The following is a 15,271-nucleotide window of genomic DNA, read 5'->3' on the forward strand; positions in this document are numbered from 1 at the left end:
GGGTGGGACTCAGGGACCAGAGACCACGGGAAAGTCAGCACCACAGAGGACCCCAGCTAGAGTACACACGATGGACAGACAGGACTCGTGACCCGGGCACGTCCAAAGCACAGTCACAACAGGAGCCAGCAGATGCCTGAGACCCAGGACAGCTTGGGAGGCCTGTGGGTGGGAATGGGGCGCCCATGCCTTTGGGGGGCAGAGTAATCAGCACGACCAACAATGCAGAAGTATCTGAAAGCAGCAGTGAGCGGCCAGCAGCTGGGCTCTGGAGAACTCTACCGAACACGTCCGGAGGCCAAGATCAGCTGCATACTTACCACATCTCTGGGATCTGACAGGGACAGTCACAGAACTGCAAACACCACAGGCATTTTTTCCGACTGGTTGGATGTCATCTTGTTTGGTTTTTTATATTGCGATTATTTTTGTATTGGAACATTTTTCCTCTTCCCTTTCCATGGTCTCCTTTTTCTTTTTCTTTTTTGTTTTTGTTATCCTTGTTTGTTTTTTTGAGACAGGGTCTCTATACAGCTCAGGCTGGCCTTGAGCTTGCTGTGTAGCCCAGCCTGGTTCTGAGCTCCCAGCGATCCTCCTGCCTCAGCCTCCCGAGTGCTGGGATGACAGGCGTGAGCCACCACGCCCAGCTTTTCTTTTTTGTTCCGGTTCCTTTTTGTTCTCCTTCTCTCTTTCTTCCCTTTTTTTTCACTGTTTAGGTTTTCTACCTTTCTTTTTCATTTTCTCCTATTGATCTTCTTTCTCTCCTCAACTACTTCTTGAATTTAAACTTTCAAGTGAGTAGACATTATCTCTTCCCTTTCTGATTTCTCCTTCACATTCTGTTTGCTCCTTCCTCCCATGTCCTCCAGGTTCCCACTGACCTCCACTCCACTATATTTGACTTCATTCATCACTGTATCCTGTCCTGCGCCCATTTCAGCCCCCTCCCCACCTCTGCAGAAAGGTAAAATCCCTCCACCGAGAGGAAAATCACTGCCTCCAAGTCCACGGTGTAGGTCTGATTTTGTTATTATACAGCTTTAGAGTCTGCTCCTGGGTCAGAGGCAGCAGGTTAGTGGTTACCATCGTCTGTCAGTAGTTATGCCACACTTGAAACTTGTTGTCACTAACTGTACACTTAAGCGAGGACATCACACATGCTATAATCTGTTTTCCTCCCCTGTATGATGACACTCTGATTGTACGTGGTCATAATCATCACCACAGTTCAGTACCAAAGGATTGGGTGCTGAGTGGAATCGTAATTTTACATCCTTTACAATTTGGAAAGGTAGTTTCTTGGGATAGCTATAAAGAAGAACCATTTACATCTAGAGGACACCGCCAATGAGCAGACACCTCCTAGGGAAGCCTCACTACTAGTGATAAAGCTATCATAAGAAATCCACAAGCATCAATATAGAAAACCAAATAGTCTTTAAACAGAGACAATAGTAAATGACAAGACAGAAGCAAAGTGCAACCCCAGACCCACAAGCCCTCAGGGCAAGCCCAGAACTCAATAAGATAGATGAACCTGGAAGTCAAACACTGGAACTTTCTGAGATCTTTACCTCAGTCTGATAATCTGATAGTTTTTCAGGGTACGTCAATCTGGGTGGAAAGTTGTTTTCTTTCAGGATTTGAAATTCTTCACTCCAAGCTCTTCTTGACTTGAGCATCTGTGCTGAGGAGTTTGCTGTGATTCTGAGTTCTCCTTTATACATGATCTGTTTCTTTTTTCTAACAGCTTTTAATATTTTAATATTGTGTTCTCGTGTTGAATTTCTGGGATCTTGATTATTATATGACCTGGTGTGGTTTTATCTTGGAGTTTTATATGCTTCATTTATTTGTATGTCAAAGTCTTTATCCACTCTATCCATATATTTCTGAGCTCGGATTTGGACACGATCACTAACCTGTAAACACCAGAGGAATTTTCCTACTTTTATTTTTCTTTGATTGTCTGATTGGTTTTCATTTGGCTGGGGTTTTGTTTTGTTTTTTTTGAGGTTATCTTTGTTTTAGTTTTTTTTTTCTATTTCTTCTGTATTTTTTGTTTCATTGTTTAGGTTTCTTTCCTGCCTTTTCGTTACCTTCCTCTACTCATCTTCCTGTTCTCTTTCCAAATACCTCTTGAACTTCTATTTTCAAGACAAGTCTATTCTCTGATTCATTTCAATACTCTGTCATTTTCTCTTTCATTCTTTCTCTCCTGTGCCTACCAATTTCCCTAAACTCAAGTGAGCATCCTTTGCCCTCCAGCCTTGCCTCTACTATAGCCGATTTCACTCACCTCTCCGTCTGGTCTAGTGACGTTTGCGGCTGTGGCGGTAAACTTTACCCCCAAGGAGTGGGCTTTGCTGAATCCTTTCCAAAAGAATCTCTACAGAGATGCGATGCTGGAAACTTTCAAGAACCTGACCTCTGTTAGTGAGAGTGATGACATTCTTACACTTAGTCAACTAGAGAACATTTGTGGTTGGGACCAGCAGTGCTGGTGTGGAAAGGGATGATGCTGCAGTGATTCATCATTATTTTTCTGTGTCTACATTGTAGGAATAAAATGGAAGGACCAGAACATTGAAGATGAACCCAGAAATCTCCAGAGAAATTTAAGGTAATTTATACTAATAAGAGGAAATAGTCTCCCTACAGAATCTTAGAACAACAGCAAATTTTAAAAGCAAATGAATATGCCCAATTTCAGATTTATTTATTCTTTAAAAATTTCCTGTAAAAATCCATATACTTGGGGCTTGGGATTTAGCTCAGTGGTGTAAGCACCTGCCTGGCAAGTATGGGGTCGTGAGTTTGATACCCGATACCACCCAAAAAAAAAATCCATATACTTAAATATGACATAGATGGTCAGTGCTTGAAAAATAGCTCTCATGGGGACAGTATTAAGAACCAGGGACATATGGAGGGCCCACCTATAATCCCAGATACCCAAGAGGTAGGCTGAGGCATGAGAATCACAAATCAGAGACCAGTCGGACAACTTAGTAAGACCCTGTCCCAAAACAGAAAGGGATTGGTGATAAATACTGGTTTACATTGGTTCGTATACATTGGTTGCCTGGCAGGTTCAAGACTCTAGGTTTGATCCCCAGCACTACAAATAGAGAAATTCTATGAATATTGCTGTTTTGATAGTACCAATGTTAATTCATTTCCTTTTAGTAAATATAAAGCACTTAATAAATAAACCTTGAGTAATATGCTTCTCAATTTTCGTAGAAGTCAGGTGGTGGAGAGATTCCGTGAACACAAAGAAGACAGTCAGTGTGGAGAAGCCTTCAGACAACTTCCAGATCCTACTGTGAAGAGGAAAACCAGCGTAGAGCCCTCTGGCAGTCCTATGTGTGTAGCAGTGGCCGTTCATCATTCATTCCTTAGTAGACATGGCGCATTCAAGTCTGGACACAGACCGTACGAGTATGAGGAATACATAGAAAATTCCTACGAACGTGAGCAGTGTGATAAAGCCTGTCAGTGGCCCGGCTCTGCTCAACATTTTAGAAGGACTCACACTAGAGAAAAAGCCTATGAATGTAAGCGGTGTGGGAAATCCTTCAGAAGTTCCAGTTATGTTCAGATACACGAACGGACTCACACTGGAGAGAAACCCTACAAATGTAAGCAGTGTGGAAAAGCTTTCGGTTGACCCAGTTACATTCGTCTACGTGACAGAGCTCACAGTGGAGAGCAGCCCTGTGATTGTAAGCAATGTGGGAAAACCTTTGCTTATCTCCAAGTGTTAGAAGACACATGATCATGCACAGTGGCGATGGGCCCGACAAATGTGAAGGGTGCGGGGAAACATTCCATTATCCCAGTTTACGTCATATACGTGAAAGGACTCTCACTGGACAGAAACCCTCTGAGGGTCAGCAATGTGGGAAAAGCTTCAGCTGCCCAAGTTCCATTCGAATGCGCACGAGAACACATGCTGGAGAGAAACCTTATGACTGCGATGAGTGTGGGAAAGCTTTCCAGGGTCCAACTTCCGTGTATAAACGTGGAAAGGTTCATGTGGTGAACAAGCCTGAGTAGTCATGCCAAAGGAAAACCTTTAATGCAACACAGAGCCCCTGTGGGGGTAAGCACTGCTGGAAAGCACTTTCTTACTGCAGTTCCTTTCACAAGAAAACTACCTGGAGAGGAATATTGTCTGGAATGTGGAAAAGCTGGTAATCATGCATCCCTTCTAAGCACAGCCTATGAGAATTGAGAAATGTTACATTCTTACAGGTCAATTTGAAGTCCGGAGGGGATACACAGAAACTACCTGGATGTAAACACTGGCTGTCTTCAGTTGGTTTACATCCTTCAAACATGTCAAAGTGCACCCTGGGGGTGGGCATGGAGCTTAGCGGTAGGGCACTTGGGTGCCAGGCCCTGGGTTGATTGCTGGTATCAAGCAACAACGAAAACACTAACCTGAGACCATGTAAATGCACACACAAAAAAAATTTCCTTTTTAATGCTTTCAAAGACTAGTAAAAGCTCCCAATGTTTCAAAATACAATAAATCTAAGAAACACTTGTGCAAATAAATGTGGATACATTGTTTCCCAAAAACCATAACTGGAAGCAAATATAAAAGCTGTAAATATGTTGTCTTTCTCAGTGGGTCATTCTTTTTTTAGGGGGAGGGGTACCAAGCATCAAACAGGACCTCACACTTGCCGGGCAGGTGCTGTACCACTGAGCTAAATCCTGGTCCCCAGTGGACAGTCTTTAAGTGGGTTTCTCTGCCTTGGACTTCGGAATCTTATTCTCACAAATGTTGAAGTTGTCGTGTTCTAAATACCTTTAATAGTGCATGAGTTTCAATAGATAATGCTTTTCTCTTAAGTCAGTTAATAAAGCTTTTCTAACTCTAGTTTATGTGTGTTATGTGCGTTTGGTTCATGGACGAACTGAAACATTTTTTTATGTAGTGGGTTTCATTTTTTTTTTTTTTTGTCTTTTTCCTTTTTATCGGTACCAGGGATCAAACTCACGACTGCCTGCTTGCAAGGCAGGTGCTTACACCGCTGAGCTAAATCTCCAGTCCCAGTGGGTTTCAGTTTTATACAGTTCTACATTCTGAGATGAATGGGCCATTGAAAAATCAAGTTTTTGTTAATTGTGGGATGCTTTTGTTGGCGTTTTAGTTTTTGCTTTTTGAAAATAAGCTCTCATTTTATTGTCTAGCTTATCTCTTAACTCCTGAGCCCAAGCAGTCTGGGTGTCCACCATTATACTGGCCATTGGTAGATTTTTGTCACTGCCTCATGGCAAATTATGGATATTCCTTATCCATTGTATATATTTCACCTTTATTATGGGAAAAGCAGGTTTTGGTACAATAAAGTATGGTTTTTATTTTGTGTTTTTATTTTTGGTTTTTGTTTATTTTTACAATACTAAGGATTGAACTCGAGGCCTTTACACTGATCTATGTCCCCAACCCCTTAATTTTTTTGAGACAGAATCTCACTATGTTGCACAAACTGGATTCACAATTGTGATCCTTTTGCCTCAGCCTTGTGGAGCTCTGGGATTACGGGGGTGTGCTGCAGTGCCCTGCTCTATGGAGTTCATTCTGTCTTCATTTCTAATAAATAATGGTATCAGCTTATGAGCGTGTCATGTTTATTACAGTGGCAGCCTTGTGCTCTTGGGTTCTGTATCCAGTTCCATAAATGATTCCCTGGGACTTAGATCCCTCCTCATCTCTCTGATCCCCACCCTGAGTCACTGGCAACCCCTGCAGACCTTCAGGCCCTATTCCATGCCCTGCAATTGGCTCTAGACACAACAGGGTTGCATATTGGGAGCTTAAGATTGTGCCCCACACCCTCAGGCTGTTTCTTGACCTTCAAACCCCTCGTCTCTAGCCTCTGCCAGATTTTGGGCAATCCCCAACCTCCCCCGCAGGTGGTTCATCCACTAGAGCCCAGTGGTGTGGCCTAGGCTGGTTAAGCACTGGTATGGTCTCCTGCGGGAAGCACAATCCTGTGGGTGGTGCAAGTCTTTCCCGCCGCCTGTCTCTCTAGTGTCATCTTGGGCCAAGGAGATGGGTGGCGCTGTTGAATGGACCGGGAGGGACCTTGAAGGCAGAGAAGAGGATGGGCTTGAGACAGGGCTGACGGTGAGGAGGACACGGTTTATCCAGGGATCCTTTTGGCTAAGTCAGGAGAGAGCGGGCTTTGCTGGATGGTGAAGCTGAACAGAAGCATCAGGGCACAGCAGACGTTACGGGGCTGGGCTGGTGCCAATCTTGTCACTCCAGGAGCTGCTGGAGTAAACCGACTCAACCACCCAGCTCCACCCACCGTGCTCCTGGTTAAAGACTGACCAGATAAGAGAGGAGAACCTGGGAGGGCCGTGACCAGGGAAATGAAGGCCTGGTGAAGGGAGCCCGGTGGGGAACTGGGGAGGAACTGGGGGGAAATCAGCTGAGTGCACTTGCTTGTTTCCTTGAGGGTAAAGATCTGGAATGGAAACCAGGAAAGGACAGAAGTCAGGTCAAGAAAAGTGTCAGGACAGGGAGAGAACAAGGTGCAACCTGAGGGTGAACTGGACAAGTGACCTGGCCAGAAGGACCCCCTGGATACATACTGGATCCAGCGCAGCTCTTGAAATTGCCAAGGAGAAGACAGTGGAGGTTGAAGAAAGAAACACAAGAGTCAGGATGCGGTCAGGAGGAGCCCCTTCTCCTGGCGAGAGAAGAAAAAGCTGCCCAGCAACGCAGCGCGTTTATTTATACCCTGGGCGGGCTGGTGTCAGGTGAACCTCTCTGCCTAACCACCTGCTCTCCTGACTCGGCTCAGACACACCCGGGTTCTCCGGGGTGTATCCCAACCGTGTGTTAATTTTTAAAAACAAAAGAAACAAAACGAAGAAGCAGATGTCCACTCTGGAGCCCCAAGCCCAAGTTTATTAAAACCTGGCTGTCAGGCTGGGCTAGGTCCTGGCGCTGGAGGAAGCGCTGTGCCCCGAGGGCATCTAAAGGCCCTGTCTCGGCTGCAGTGAGGCGCCGACTGCCTCGGCCTCCACCGTTCTGCAGCCAGGAGGGAGGTGAGACCTCGGAGGCAGAAAACGCTGAGCGCTGGGGCGCAGGCAGGAGGAAGAAGGGGCTCTAGGAAACAACGCAGCTGGCTCTGATGAGACCTGCTGTGCGCTCAGGAGCCCGCGATCAGGAGAGCGCTCATCTCGGGCCCCTGGGGCCATGGGCAGGGCTGGGCGGGCACCAGGACCCGGGTCCTGAGGTCACTGCGTGGTGACACAAGCCTGTCCAGAGCCCTATTCTTGCAGGTGGTGGTGGGGGGGGACCAACTCCAGATGGGGTTCATGTGCTGGAGAAGTTGGAGTGCCTGGGGACCCCCGCCCTCCGTTCTCCAGCAGGCAGATCTAATTGTCCAAATTTCTAAATGTTTAAAATGCAGGGTGTAAGTAAAACCCACGACTCCCCACACCCAGCCAGTGTTAAATAGGGCTTCCTGGACACCCCTAGAAATTTTCCATCGTTTTCTCACCGTATTGTGGGAAATCGGGGCAGAGCCAGATAGAAGACAGCACGACGGGAATCTGAATCCCAAATCATCCCCCAGTCTTGCATAAATGTTTTATTAACCCAATAACATATGCATAAATAACATTTATGCATATTGTTGACAGGAAATACAAAAAAAAGGCTAGCCGGAAGTACAAATGTTGCCAGTAAACCAATATTATTTCACTTAAATTTTTTTATCAGGACATATTTGCATTTATTGTAGGGTTGTTTTCTCTAGCTTTTTTGATTGAGATCGCATTAAATCTATATAATGTTTTACGTTTTCTGATCTCCTTTCGGATCTCCTTTTTCAAACTGATAGCTTTTTCGCTTCCTTTGGCAGATTGATTCCCGCATATAAAAATGAATTTTTTTAAAAAAATGCAATTACCCTTCAGGTCGATCGGGTTTTACTCCGCGGGGCCTTAGCTGGGAATAACTTTGGAATCCGCCAGACAGGTAGGAGATCGCTCCGCCCAGGCCCGCCCCGGGGGCGTGTCCTGCGGTACTGGCCATTCAGGTCGCAGTGTCGCGATGTGCGCTGACCAATGGGAGCGCTGTTCTTCGGAGGGTCCCTGTAGACCACGTGGCTCTTCTTTTCCTGGCACAGTGTTTGGATCAGGGGTTGGGGCGGAGAGGACCGCCTGCTCCTCCGCGGTCAGTCTGTTCGGCTGAGGGCTGCAGGACCTTTAGCGAGGACAGGAGACAGCCCGCAACCTGGGAGTGGGGACGGGGATGCGGGGCTCTGTGCGGCTGCTGCAGCTGCGTTCCGAGCCGCCTGTGTGCGTTGGTGTGGGAAGGAGCCCTGCTTGGGGGGGGGGTTCCCCTGCTCCCTGCTTTCTCTTCACTGCACCCCGTTTTCGAGAAAAGCATGAACCAGTTCCTGCGAGGTCCCTTGAGAGCGCTTCTTCCACATGACCCTAAAATTCCGAATTTACAGGCGCTCTTGTGTGTTATAAAACTCATGGGCAAGCCGGGCGTGGTGGCTCACGCTTGTTATCCCAGCACTCTGGAGGCTGAGGCAGGAGGATCGTCGCGAGTTCGAGACCAGCCTGGGCTACAAAGTGAGCCTAAGGACAGCCTGAACTGCAGAGCGAGACCCTGTCTCAAAAAGACAAAAATTGAACTTTAGCCCTGTCTGTGGCCCGAATATCTTAAACCTCTTGGAATCTTCCAGCAGTGGCCGCGTCTTCGATTGTTTGTAGCAGGCTCTTTCAGAAAGTAACTGAATTTCTGATCATGGAGGAACCGTGGTTGCCACCCCTCTGTAACTTCAGGCAGGGAGCACAGACTTTGAAGTGGCATCGGTCCCGGGTAGGTGGGTGCCACGGAGCCCTGACGTTGGTGAGACTGTGTGAAGTCTGGGTGGTGTCAGAGCTGAGTCAGGAGACGCCAGCTGGTGTGGGGGAATTGGTGGGTGGTCAGCCAGCTCCGTGCATTTTGTGTGACAAAATGATAGAAAAATGCAATGGCGGTGAGAGGCTGAGTGACCTGAGACTGAGTGTTTGGTGCCTGGTGTGAATTAAGCTTGCAGAGGAAGGACCTTTTCATGACGGCAGGAGCCGGGGGAAATTTCCTGGTCACTCGGCTCCGTCTCCTCCTGGCCAACAGCAGCTTGGGACTCATGTGCCCTTTGAGTGTGGTCTCCCAGCATGGGATGTGTCTGAGGTAGAGACCTTGCTTGGGTCAGCAGGCTGCTTTGCAGAGCAGCTTCCCGCCTGTTTTCCTTGGTAACACCGCCCTCTAGAGCGAGGTCTAAAGGAGCAGAAGGCTCTTGAAATGCTAATTTTTCACACCATGTTTAATTGACTGAATGCATAACCTCGTGCTCATTTCTGGTGTGAGTCTCTGGGTCCCATCCACGTGTGTACCAGAAGTGACTGCAGGCTGGAATGTTATTTTTCACACGTTCCACTTCTGGTCAGGCTAGGGTTGTTGTTGCTTTTGGTTATTTTTAAATTACTTATTTTTACTGGTGTTTTTGTTTTGCATGTTAGCATTACATACATCAGGGCTATCTCCAACGTATTGTTTTCATTGTTGTTGTTTTTGTTTTGTGGTTTGTTTTGTTTTGTTTGTACTGGGAATCGAACTTGGGACCTTGCACCCGCCAGGCAGGCATTTATACATGGACCTCCAAATAACATAAGGGAAATACTCCCAACCTGCTGGATGTCTGAAACTTTGAGTTCATGTTCTCCAAAATCTAGGGAGGTGCACGCAGGGAGGTGCACGTCCGGGGCAGCAGTCAGCAGCCGCAAAGGGAACGCACCAGCTGGCGAAGTGCAAACCTCCTGCCAAGAAACCAGCCCGTGAAGGTTATTTGTGGTTTCTGTAAACAATGATTAGTTAGGGTCTAGGAAGCATTGGCCGGCCCCTGAGGCTCCAAACCTTGAACCACAACTTCGTGGGGATGACGGAGGTGGGGGGGTGGGGGTGGGGTTGCAATGAGCTTTTTGTGCCCCCCTTTGAAACTGCTGTGCGTCTGTGGGCAAACTGAAACCATTTTAAGAAGCATTTTAATGTTGATTTAAATTTTGTGTTTTTACTGAAATGTTTAATGAGACTGAAAAGGAAGCTTTACTACTTTTTCTTTCTTTTTTTTTTTTTTTTTTTTTGCTGGCTGTACCTGAAACTTGCAGATTCCTACCTTTCATTCACCTGCTGTGTTCTTCTCTTGTTGGGACCAATGATAATTTTTGTATAGCTTTTATGTATATTTTCTTACCTCTATATAAACTAGAAATTGTTTTAATTGCATAAAATACCTTTGAGATTAACGTGGATTGTTTTTTTCATTTACTGGGAATATAGCTCGACGGATCCTTTGGAAAAATAGATTTTCTCAATTTATAACTGTTATAACTCGGGCCCCAGTATAAAATCCAAGGAAGCAAGAGACCGAAAATTTAGGTAGCAAAGGCTTTATTTCCAGGCCTGGCGACGAGTCTCCGGGAGCCAATTTGGAGACTGCGTCCCAGAGACGGAAAGGAGGACTTTAAAAAGAGACTGGAGGAAAAGGGGGGAGAGGGAAACAAAGAAACCTGCAGAGCCATCAAACTTGTTGACCCGAGTCTGGAAACTGTATTGCTGTCCACTTAGCTCTGACAATCTTGGGAGTTCCTGGTGTTTTTTAAATTACTCCCATCCTACAGACTGACATTATCTTGGAGTGGCACGTCTGCAGCAATATTTGGAGAAGAAAGTGGACAGTTAATTATCCCAGGACAGCTCGTTTTCGCTAGTGGGTGTGAAGGGGTCAAGAATTACAAGAAGCTGAAACTTAAGTTTTACAAAGATCTGATATCTAACTCATTTGATGCATACAGAACAAAAGGAAAGCACCGATCGGGTTTTGGGCCATAGTATTTCCCAGTAATTTCTTTGAAGCTAAACAGTTCTTAAAATTTGGGCAGGCTCATTTTATGACAGATCATCACCGGGTCGGGAAGAGGTCACCAGAAACCCAAATTCTTTATGGCCTAGATAGATAGGTGAGGGGAGAGGGAGGCAATAAGGCGCCATACAGAACAGAAAACGGCAGTTATGTGTCAAGGTCAGGTAAAGGGTTAAACTCATACGCAAATCTCTCTGCACACAAGCAAGTTACTTTAAACAAGTGTAAATTAGTGGGCCATCCTAGTTTTCTTTTGCTCTTTAGCGGAGAATAGAGGTGCCTAACAGTGATTAACAACCCTTGTTAGCTTGTTTTAGCATCACTTCTGTAGTTTGTAGAGGGCAACAATGGTTAACATATCAATTAGGTGAGATTCTTGCAATTCTTTACAGAGGAGAGTATTGCTCAACCTATCAATTAGGTCACTTAACATATCAATTAGGGAAAAAGGATAAAAAAAACACATTTAGTAAGCCACATTGCAGGTTTGCTATAATACACATATAACGAAGCTATTTTCTTAGAGTACAACAATAACGTTGCCGAATGCTTTTTCTCTGATGTCAGGGATCACTCGTGTGTGCAAACCAGTTAAGGTGTTTGCCCATCACATAAATTGTATTCAAGAGGTTTAAATGTTTAACACGTATATGGGGCTGATAATCTGCCTTTTGCTGTGTACAAAAGATGCCTCAGGTTGGCCTGAGGGTCCCAGCTTTCCAAAGACTATCGGAGCAGCCTCCTGTCGCATAGGAGAGGATGAATTATGATCAGTCTGTTTACAAATCTCATCTGAGTGTGTATTTGTGCCTTTGCATACTTTGTGTAGCCCACCTTAAATATGCACAGGTCAGCATGGGATTGGGTGAAATCATCTACTATGAAGTGTATTCTGTAGTAAACGTTGCCTATCTCGGGTAATTGATTATCAGTTTTTATATACATAAGAACCAATGGCCAGGGAGCCTGGCTCCTGCCCAGCACCAATAGAAAGTAGGACACTGTGTGTCACCACTCCGCATGAGATCAAACCTTAAAACTGAAAGCATTTCCTCCTGGGCACATTCCCCTTTTCCATCATCTTAACATCTAAATGTGATAACTGAGACACTCCAAAATCTGTATCTATTCAAAAATCTCCTCATAACTGTTAACATATAAAAAATTCACTAGCTGTTTGGCATGCTTAGATTACTTTGCCATTTTTGTGAAAGCAACGTGATTTGCTGCATTGTCAATATATGAATCCAGGAAAGGGAAAAAGCATTACTACTGCCTTCAAACTTCTTCAAAAAATACACTTTCCTATTAATCGTGGAAGGGCTCAATCATAACCACATTATTGTAGAGGACAAACCTAAAACTCAGCACAATTCAGGCATCTGGGGTGAATGGGGAACCATGAAAAAAACTAATTCTTGCACCACTGGTGCTTCTATTTTTGTGAAAGACTCTACATGAGTAAGAAATGCTAAAACGCACAGAGGAGGCTGAGGCAGGAGGGTTCTTGGGTCTTCCCTGCTCTGTGTCCCAGCAGCGCCCAGGTGGGAGGTGCACCCCTCAGAGTGACTTCTGAGGTCCCTGCCAAGCCCTCTGGACATGGACTGGGACACACCCCTCTCCGTGACCAGCTCTAAAGGAGAACGGAATCAGATCATCTGCACTTCGGAATCCTGATCAGGCATCCTGATTTTGTTGAGTGCTGACTATCTGTGAGGCACAGTAATTCTGGGCGTTTTACATTCATTATTTTGTTTAATGCTTTCGATCTCATGATTGGCCCAGGTGTCCTGGAGACAACACCGTCTGTCTCCATTGGACCGTGGGGAGGATTTGCCTATGTAAAAATGCTAATGGTAACTGGTGTTAGGCACCCGCCAGCTGTCTGTTTTCTGTCTGCTTCCTCGGGCTCCAGCAGTCATGAGTTCTTGGTTTTGACTGTGTGAGGAACTCCCTCCCCGCATCTGTGCCCATGTAGTTTCCTCTGTGGACAGGTTGCCATCCTCCTGTGACTGTGAAGACCCACAGACACAGTTCTCCTGTCCGCAATCCCAAAGTATCTGTTCCCTCACTGTGATAGCTCGGACCCTGAAATAAAATCCAAGGAAGCAAGAAATTAAAAATTAGGGAGCAAAGCTTTATTTTAGGCCAGGCCTGGCAATGCAGCCTCTGGTAGCCAATATGGAAGACTGCGTGCCTTACAGCTAAAGGGTTGGGTTTTTAAAGCTGAAAAACCACAGGAATGTTGTGAATGTTGACACAATTTGATAGCACCTGGGCTTCTTGGTATTTCCTGTAATTTGCTTGTAGTTAAACGTTTCTTAAGGAACAGCACATTTTATTACAGATAGGCGGAAGGGGTTGGGGGGATTACAAGAAACTGAAACTTAAGGCTTTTACAGGAAATGGAGACTTAACCTAAAAAGAATGGGGAGGGGAGGGGCTTGTGCAGCACATACAGAACAAGACGGCGGCACATTGGTTAGAGCTAGGCTACAAAATTCACAAAACTAACATGTCGGGGACCAGAGTCTGTAATAAAGAGGGCCTGAGGATGCAAACCGATGCCCTGTGGGTAGGTAGTGCTTGGAAGGGCTCCTTACCCCAGGTCACGGTGCAGAGACCCACAGGACTGAGACACTCACAAGGCAAGATACCTATTGAGGTGGGGACTGTTCATAACAGATGCAAAAGCTTTGCTGGGAGGAAAACCAGGTTCGCTATGAACCTGTGCCTTACTCTGTGGTATGTTTACCCTCTCGCTTTGACCACTCCATCATTTCCAGAAATCATCCCACCCCTGCTGCACTGCACACACACACCACTGTCTAAATCCTGTGTTTACAAAATGGGCTAACGAGAGAGGACTTTGTCTTTGCCCGACCTAAGGCGTGGACCTCCTAAACCTGCAGAATCTTCTTTGCCGCTCTTTATCCCTCCCAGTATCCCCCGGAGCAGCAGTGCAGGCTCCCATCAGCCCCCAGCGATAACAGAAAGATAATAAACATTGTGACTCGTTGTATTTTTTTAATGAGTCAAGTACTATGTTCCGTGTGTCAGGAGTATTCTATTTCACATAGAAATGTACAAGAGAAAGTAAACTGTTCATTCCCAGAGACAGTTACTGTCCATGGTGGGCACCGAGCTTTGAGAAACAAGTGAGGTGTGTTTCAAACTGCAGTGGTCAGTCAGCTTTCGGCATTGGATCTCCTGGCTGCTGGCTGCTGGCCCTGAGGCCCTTGTTCCCTTCTGCTGTTTGTCCCTGTATGAGTTCACAGGTCAGGGGGTTCCGTGGATCCCACCTTTGCAGCACCAACATTGCTTTGGAATGTTCCAAGACCTTCTCACACATCTGGTTCTCACACAGAATGTTTGGTGCCTTGAGATAAACTTGCTTCCCTCTCTGTAGTTTTTAGAGCCAGTTAAGGGTGAGGAGGAGGCTTTGGGGGTATTTGACCAAAGTTCACCCCCTGCTTGAGGTCTAATTGCTAACTAGGCGTCTAAACTATAATCTATAGGCATAAAATAAGTGAAGTTTTCAAGACTAGAGTTTGGGGGGTTTCAGAAGGAAAAAAGGCAGAGAATAGAAAGCAAATAGTGGGGTTATTAATGCCCTCAGGGTAGTTCTTCACTTCTTGGGGAGGATTACTATCTTGTAGGGTTCCCCAGAGGAACACATTCAACATGAAATACATGTATGACTTAAGCCAGGCATGATGGGGCACACATGTAATCCCAGCGCTTGAGAAGCTGTGGCAGAGTGATCACCCCAAATCTGAGCCCAGCATGAGCTGCATAATGAGTTCAAGACCAGTCTGAACTATACAGCAAGACCCTGACTCCAAAAAAAAAAATCTAAATGTGAAAACAGAAAATTTCTTGTGGAAACTAAAATGGGTACAACTCTAAAAGCCTTAGGCGTAGCAACCACTTCCTAAATGGAATCCCAGGGTCACATGAAATAGTATCAAGAATCAACAGATATCATATGATGTCAAATCAATAAACTTCTCCATAGCAAAGCAAACAACTGACAGTTTGAAGAGACAGCTTTCAGAAAGAAGAGCAATCATCAAAATCTCCAATAATAACAAATGCTGGCAAAGTTGTGGAGAGAAAGAAATACTTCTGTAAACTAGTTCAACTATTACCGAGATTGGTATAGGATCCTCAAAGAACTAAAAATAGAAGTTCCACTAGATCCACTGTCTCCCTTCTAGGTATCGTCCTAAAAGTGTTACAGTCATGGAATTACAGGCATACTCCGGTGCTCACGTTTAAAGCAACACAATTTCTCAAGAGTAGGTCTTGGAAACAGG

Source organism: Cavia porcellus, unplaced genomic scaffold (genome assembly GCF_034190915.1).
Source record: "Cavia porcellus strain 051 isolate PalLab524CR breed Dunkin Hartley unplaced genomic scaffold, mCavPor4.1 scaffold_17, whole genome shotgun sequence".
In the NCBI taxonomy this organism is placed as follows: domain Eukaryota; kingdom Metazoa; phylum Chordata; class Mammalia; order Rodentia; family Caviidae; genus Cavia; species Cavia porcellus.